Source organism: Gigantopelta aegis, chromosome 10 (assembly GCF_016097555.1).
Source record: "Gigantopelta aegis isolate Gae_Host chromosome 10, Gae_host_genome, whole genome shotgun sequence".
Classification (NCBI taxonomy): Eukaryota; Metazoa; Mollusca; class Gastropoda; order Neomphalida; family Peltospiridae; genus Gigantopelta; species Gigantopelta aegis.
This window is the reverse complement of record NC_054708.1, coordinates 90,970,989-90,979,974: the sequence shown is the minus strand read 5'-3', so window position 1 is coordinate 90,979,974 and position 8,986 is coordinate 90,970,989. Positions and strand designations below refer to the sequence as shown.

Here is an 8,986-nt window from a genome sequence, read left to right as displayed (position 1 = left end):
CTTAATGTTCGAGGCCTGTCACCAACACAATGTTTGTATAGTACACTGTAAATGTAATCTTTGTTTTTTGTGTATTCATGTTTGATTGTGATAATAATGAGATCACCTGAATTTAGTGTCTCACCTTTACAAAGTGAAAAGAAGAGATCGAGGTATTACTGAATTTTATGACAGCATCAACTTTTGTGTTTAGCTCCATTACTCACAAATTATAAATCCTACATAAATCAAACTTGGTTTCTAGTTACATATATGAATTTTAAATATTTATTTATTATTATTATTTAAAAAAAATTACACCAAATTTGCATTTAGTAGGTGGTACATTTAATTTATTGGACATCTAAAATTTTCTTGAATGCACACCACTAACTGCAATACTTTGAAATTATTTACACACAGACATGTTCATAGTAGGTAGGACACTAAAGTTAGTGGAATTCTTAAATTGTCTTGATACTTGTGAAATGCACACCACTTATGAGGCAGCTGGACTTATTGCAATATTTTGAAATTATTTACACACAGACTGATGCTTTGACTGTGACCACCAGCCTAGCAAGTTCTTTAAAGGAGATAACGAAATGTCAAGTTAGTGCCAGAAATATTGCCAAGTAAGAACACTATATCAAACTATTTCTAGTTACAAAATAATTATTTTAAAAGTACACATTATTCAATATGTTTATTAGGTGCTTTGTTATTATAAAGTTATTTCAGTTTCCAACACGGTTGGAATTCGTTGACATCTCGTAGTCCTCATCGCAGTCATGTATTTTATTTTTCTGTTGTAATTTTTTAACGTATGTTTCACCAAATAAATTTTCCAAATTGGCTTCGTGGAAAGATATAAACAATTGAACTGTATTTCATTTCCAAATGAAATTGCAGCGTATCAGAAAGTCTGATGAAACATCAACTTGTTTGATTGTGAATAAAACATACATTCCACCCCCAATCCAAGTGCTTATAAATGAAATTGCAGCATATCAGAAAGTCTGATGAAACATCAACTTGTTTAATTGTGAATAAAACATACGTTCCACCCCCAATTCAAGTGCTTATAAATGAAATTGCAGCATATCAGAAAGTCTGATGAAACATCAACTTGTTTAATTGTGAATAAAACATACGTTCCACCCCCAATCCAAGTGCTTATAAATGAAATTGCAGCATATCAGAAAGTCTGATGAAACATCAACTTGTTTAATTGTGAATAAAACATACGTTCCACTCCCAATTCAAGTGCTTATAAATGAAATTGCAGCATATCAGAAAGTCTGATGAATTATCAACTTGTTTGGTTATGAATAAAACATACGTTCCACCCCCAATCCACATTTGATTCCTCAATCCAAACGCGTGGAAACCATAGTTTTTACATTGTGCTCAATTTGGACCATGTGTGTAATGTTTAGATGGGTTTCAGTAGATCATGAAAAGTATATTTACGGGTATATTTAATAGTACATTATTAATATAGGACAATAGTAACATTATATTTACAGATATATTTAATAGTACATTATTAATAAAGGACAATAGTAACATTATTTACGGGTATATTTAATAGTACATTATTAACCCGTTTCCTGCCGTTGACATGTATACACGTCAAGCGTCATCACAATGACGTCTCTTTGCATTGTTTTCATTTAAAAATCGTTTTCTAAATTAATTGTTGAAATTTTTGTCAAAAACAAAATAAGAAAATGTCAATAAATAGTCTTAGAATGACATATCCAAATATTTGCTAAATTGTTGTTGTACATCTTATGTTTTTTTTCAAACAAAAAATACCAGTCAAATGGTGCGTGCTATTGTTTGTTATTGTTTCTTGTTTTTTGGTAGCGGTTTCTTTTATCTCTACAAAGTTGTCATAATATACTATTATATATGAACTACATTATGACAGTTGCATTAAAATAGAACAAGTTTCACTTTTAATGCCTAAAAAAAGGTACAAACACAATCAAATAGTTGTAATCCGACGGCATAAACAGTCATCAAAAAGCGCCATTTCCCTATTTCTATTTATAAACAACAGGTCATGTGACAGCACATTTCCCGCCATACAATTTGACAGCAGTAGTACACATTGCTTGCATGTGCTGCTAACTGTTTTCATTAATAATTACAACGTGGTTACTTATACTACAGCAGACAATATTCTAACTAGCTACATGTATGTTTGCTTGAACAGTTACGTCGACTATATAATCGAATACGAACATGTGCTCGGTGTTCGTTGTTGTTTTGTTGTGTGTTGTTTTTCTGCCAGTTTTTCCTTTTTCCTTTCCAACATGGCATATTACATTCACATTGGTATTTATCACTACTGAGTCGATATATATTTGTTTTCATTTTTTAAAAATGAATTACAAAGGATAGGTTAAGAATATCTTCTGAACTAGTCTGGGGATTACCTTGACCTACATTATTTTCAATAACCAATCACAAAACATTCTCGTTGCGTGTCACACATAATTATGTGGCGTCACCGGTTTTTTGTTTTATTATTGAAATAGATTAAAGCATGTACTATACTGTACCAGTCGTGGATCCAAGGATTGTGTGTGTGGGGGGGGGGGGGGGGGGAGAGAGGCGCCGTGCATGGCTTTTTATGAATAAGTTAGCGTATATAAGCAGTGAATGTTTTGTAATTATGTTTGTATGGTGGATGACAATTTTTAAAAAATCAGGCATGTGTGCTGGGATTTTAGGTAGGGGCATCTGGAGAGCGAAGTTTATAGGGGATATGTATTGAATTTGGTTTTGGTTTTTTAATCTGCTCGAGCAGGGACCGGAAAGGGGGTGGGGGGGGGGGGGGGGGGGCAGGCGACCCATTCCCTGCAAATGTTATAAAGATAAATTAATCATCACGAGGTAAACTATAGTTGTGTTGGATCTATTGTATTTTGATAAATTTATTAATACCAAGATCTAAATTTTGGGCAAATACGACAGAGACATTCGAGCAAATTGAGTTGGCCTGAAACCTTTTCATCATGTACTAGTAGTTCCAACATTTCTCTCACAATACTAGTGTGTAATGCTTCGTTTAAAACCCTATATTATATATAGCTGGTTGGCAGTAACGCTAAAACTAATAAATGTAGTTTTTTAGTTGGTGGTATTTTCGTTTAATTTGGGCACAAATTAGCCTGCCCTTCTCCCTCTCCCACCCCTACAAAACAAAACGGGATCTCGTACGCTTATGATTAGTACATCAGGCCTGTACGGTACCAATTGGTGTGGATGCATTGGGGGTATACACACCCTCACCGAGAGGTCCAATTTTTTTTTCCATGCAACAGTTATCGACCGTTTTTTAGAACATCGACACGGTCCTTTTTTCGTGTTACGCAACACCCCCAAAAAATCGTGCGGTAACTATATGGACCTATATAAAATGTGAAAATTACAGTAGGATAATGGTTTCAGAGTAAGTAATCACGTTTTTTATTTTAAAAATATGGTGATAATTTTTTTTTTTTTAAATAACAATTAAAAAGAAAAAAAATCCACGTACTTTAGCAGGGCGGACACTGTTGTGTAGGCAACGACCCGAAACATTGTTTTTGTCTCAAAAATCGTTAAACAAATTATTTAATGCAAATAAAATGTTGTATTCAGGATGTAATAATCACATATCATAAAACGATCCTATATTGTTGATAAAAAATATCAAAGAAAAATCGCAAAAACATCAAAGTTTAGTTGACCTATATTATCGACGTTTGACGCAGATACAATACTTCACGGGACCAACGGCCAGTGATTTCTTCTTCTTTCACTCCCTCAATAAACATGTCAGAAGAAGTTGCACAAATATAAATTCATGATTCCGATAATAATGTTTTCAAGATTTACTTGTGTGACATCTCAAGTGACCTATTGTGGTAGGGAGCACATTTTCTACGTCCGCTCAGACTACTGTGCATTACGCATAAACATTTCATGTTTTTGACTTCTCAAAAAGTTGTTAATTAGTTCCAACTACAATTTGGGGGGGGGGGGGGGGAGGGGATTCTGGAAAGCATTATAGAAACTTAAAGAAAATTCTCTTCTTAACCGTTTAAGGAGTTTTTAGACTATTAACTACTCAGTTGCTCCCCCCCCCCCCCCCCCCCCCCCCCCCCAAACAAAAAATCCTAGCTACGGCCCTGGGCATAGGCCTAAGCGTACGGGCTCTCATTTTGTTGGGGTTGCAGGCAGATTTCTGCCAGAGTTGAACGAAAATCCCTGAATCTAGATAACAACAATTATTCATATTAGCTTTACTGCCAAACAACAGGGCCTCAGCTAACGGGTAGAGGCAATGGTGTATGTGTTTTATTTTTTATTTAACGACACCACTAGAGCACACTGATTTATTAATCATCGGCTATTGGATGTCAAACATTTGGTAATTTTTACATACTAGTAGTCTTAGAGACATTAGTAGTAAGGCATCTTTTATATACACCATCCCAAAGACAGGATAGTACATACCACGGCCTTTGATATACCAGTCATGGAGCACTGGCTGGAACGAGAAATAGCCCAGTGAGCCCGCCGATGGGAATCAATCCCAAACCAACTGCGCTTTACCACTGGGCTGCGTCCCGCCCCTGGTGTGGGAGGAATGCATTGGTGGGGGGGGGGGGGGGGGGGGGGGGGGTTGTTAAAATAATAGAAAAATAGTTTATTGATACTGATGTTTTAAGTATGTAACCTCCCAGAAATGACCGCAAAATGGTGTCTTGCACCTTCCATGCTCATTGGTTCATTGTTTAAATCCTAGTTACAGCCCTGAACAGCTATATATGGTTGCAAATGAATCACTACATATTTTTACATGGATTACAACTAATATTGTGTCAGAGTAAAATGATGGAAATATATCGTGAAAAGGTTTTAGGCCAGCTCATTTGCCCGAAATGCTATACCTGGATAGTATTCAAATAATATATAAAGGCAAATAGATGACCTGTGTATATAACTTGTGAATGTTCCCTAGGTGGGGATGGAGTTCACAATAGTTATATAGAAATTGCATATCCGTGACCCATTTCCTTGTGAATTCGGTCATTCTACCCCTCTCCTAAGGGTGGGGCACAAATAGAGGAAAATTAAGCCAATTGTCGTGTCCAGGAATACCATACAAATATAAATTTTGCGAATTTCGTTAATGTTGTGTCCCCTGTCCCCCCTCCCCTCAGGTAGGAGACAAATTCATTAAACCATCTATCATATAAACAAATGCATTTAAACTATTATGTCTTCAGAAATACTAGACCATTTCCAACTAATTTTATTTGTAAAACCCAAAACCATAAATTTGGTAATTTTAATCCCCCAAGGAAAATGGGTGCCCCACACTCCATGTGTTTGGTAGTTGTGGTCAGCAATTTACTCGGGTGACCATTTAGATCTATTTTGTATCATGCATAAGTGTTCAACACTGGATACACATCATGTATACGGTACATATTTAATTAGGGCTCACATGTTGATGTTTGTTTCTTTGGGTTTAAAACATTTTTTAGGTGAATGGACATTTTACTTCTTTTTTTTTTACAATTGTGAAGCACTATTGCAAGTATCTTGTGTCACAATAAATTACTGAAATGCATAAAATACTTTTTACTATTTCTATTATTCTAATATCAGTGTTCAGGGATTCTGCCAGAGGGTATGAAGGGTAAAATGATGTACCCTAAAATCTTAGGAATTAATGGATACGTTTTAATAATTTTTAGAACGATTATAGTAAGATAGCTGCTGCTTAAAGTTTGTACATGAAATGCAGTGTCCAATTTCAAAAGATTCCAAACCCCATAGCCACCTAGTAGTGGCAGTTATGATCTGGATTTTTCAAGTACCCTCAAATTATTGATTACTGGTGTCCTTTACTTTTGACCTTATGACCCAAAAGTTGTATGCACACAGCAAATAGTTTCCAGTTTTACATACCTTACCATGGTAACAATAGTTTGCATTGGTTACCATGGTAACAGTTTCGATCTGGGTACCATGGTAACATAGTTTTGAACTGGTTACCATGGTAACAGAATTAATAAGCTTCATATATCTTTTCTACAGGCATAGTACAATTATGTCACTATACATTGTTGTTTTTCCTCAGTCCTTGAAAATGAAATTTTTTTAGAAATTTGTTTTCTGTTATACATTGGTCACAATTTTCACACTTTTCTTGTAAACAGCTGGGAGCTTATTATTACATCATTATACAGTGATTTATATTCAAATAAATTCATTTAAAACATTTCATATGGGAAACGGTTCTTGTTTTTGCATTGGTTACCATGGTAACAGAATTAATAGTGTTCATTTGAAAATGACAGGAAGTGAAAGGGCATATACCTTTTTTTAAATCTTGTGTCATTTGACAAAGATATATAAAGTAATAGAGATAGTATACATATTTTTAGTGTCTAGGTAATGTTGAACACAATGTCCACAAGTTACAAAAATGCGTTGATGGTAGTATGTGCATTTGACCCTATTATTCAAAAACAAAATTGGCTGTCTACTTAATTCTTTTTCTAAATCGAGTAGTATGGTTAATAGATCACACCATAGACTTAAATTAAAAGCAAAATATTAATTTTAAATTAAAGTTTTCATAATTATTAATAACAAATGGTATATTGAAAGTTGCAGCTGTTGTCATGGTAATATAAATAATATAACTGACTATAAAATGTTAGCGTTATGTAGGTGCATATTCTTAGTATATGTGTGTAAAATTTCATGCTGAAATGTCAACTGATTTTAATAACATTACCAGAAATGTATAATAGTTAATGTTGGAAATTATGTTCATAATTTTTAAAAAATGCATTGATAGCCAAATGCGCATCTGAGCCTATTTTTCAGAAAAACCGCGGTTGTCGACTTAATTTTGTCTTTACATCAAGCAGTATGGTTAATAAATTACAGCATAGACTTAAAAATGTTTTAAAAATTAGCTTTTAATTAAAGTTTTCATAATTTTTGAAGAAAATATAGTATATTGAAATTTGCAGCTGTTGCCATGGTAACATAAATAATATAACTGACTATAAAATGTTAGAGTTATGTACCGTATATCTTCGCCTATAAGTCGAATTTTTTTCACCCAAAAATTATTTTATAACTTGGGGGGTCGACTTATAAGAGGGTAAAAAGATTTCACCCAAAAATATTACCGTTTTGGGGATTATTTTACAAGTTTTATTGTTGAAGTTTGCCCTGTATTTATACTCAAATATGTTAATTTGACACATTTGTTTTTTATAACCCTTTTTTTTGACATTAGAACGGTTTTGGTTATGCAAAAAGGCGTGCGATCTCACTCGCATGCCAAGAGAACAGTCCACTTAGTTAAAATAACAGTCATCACTAATAGCAAAAATGTCAACAATACTAACTACCTGTTGCCTGAGTTTATTTTGAAATCTGGTCACTGGCATTAATGGTTGTTCAAACAATGTTTTGTTGGTGATTAACTTCAGCTTAGACTGATATCTGCAGTTCACTGGAGCAATAGGGACATACATAAAAACCAGTGTACTTTCCAGAGTTATCCTCCTTACATGTATTAATATGGCGGCAAAACATGTAAAATCACAGCATACACTTAAATAAAAGTAACATTATATTTACGGGTATATTTAATAGTACATTATTAATAAAGGACAATAGTAACATTATTTCTATGGGTATTATACAAATGTAATAGTACATTATTATATAATAAAAAGGACAATAGTAACATTATATTTACGGGTATATGTAATAGTACATTATTAATAAAGGACAATAGTAACATTATTTCTATGGGTATATGTAATAGTACATTATTAATAAAGGACAATAGTAACATTATTTCTATGGGTATATGTAATAGTACATTATTAATAAAGGACAATAGTAACATTATTTCTACAGGTATATGTAATAGTACATTATTAATAAAGGACAATAGTGACATTATTTCTACGGGTATATACATGTAATAGTACATTATTAATAAAGGACAATAGTAACATTATTTCTATGGGTATATGTAGTAGTACATTATTAATAAAGGACAATAGTAACATTATTTCTATGGGTATATATATGTAATAGTACATTATTAATAAAGGACAATAGTAACATTATATTTACGGGTATATTTAATAGTACATTATTAATAAAGGACAATAGTAACATTATATTTACAGGTATATGTAATAGTACATTATTAATAAAGGACAATAGTAACATTATATTTACGGGTATATGTAATAGTACATTATTAATAAAGGACAATAGTAACATTATTTCTATGGGTATATACATGTAATAGTACATTATTAATAAAGGACAATAGTAACATTATTTCTATGGGTATATGTAATAGTACATGTAATAGTACATTATTAATAAAGGACAATAGTAACATTATTTCTACAGGTATATGTAATAGTACATTATTAATAAAGGACAATAGTAACATTATTTCTACAGGTATATGTAATAGTACATTATTAATAAAGGACAATAGTAACATTATTTCTATGGGTATATGTAATATACATGTTAATAGTACATTATTAATAAAGGACAATAGTAACATTATTTCATATTAATAAAGGGTATTATTTCTACAGGTATATGTAATAGTACATTATTAATAAAGGACAATAGTAACATTATTTCTATGGGTATATACATGTAATAGTACATTATTAATAAAGGACAATAGTAACATTATATTTACGGGTATATTTAATAGTACATTATTAATAAAGGACAATAGTAACATTATTTCTATGGGTATATGTAATAGTACATTATTAATAAAGGACAATAGTAACATTATTTCTATGGGTATATACATGTAATAGTACATTATTAATAAAGGACAATAGTAACATTATTTTAGTACATTATTAATAAAGGGTATATTTAATAGTACATTATTAATAAAAGACAATAGTAACATTATTTC

General features: G+C 32.2%; 1 protein-coding gene across 1 annotated transcript in view; it reads left to right on the top strand.

Moving 5' to 3' along the window:
• Window positions 1-534: 534 nt before the first annotated feature.
• Window positions 535-8,986, top strand: part of LOC121383912 (sperm receptor for egg jelly-like) — a 63,022-nt gene continuing 54,570 nt past the window's right edge. Inside the window, exon 1 of the mRNA XM_041514010.1 lies at window positions 535-614. The gene's annotated coding sequence lies outside the window, so the exon portion shown is untranslated. The remainder of the gene's footprint in view (window positions 615-8,986) is intronic.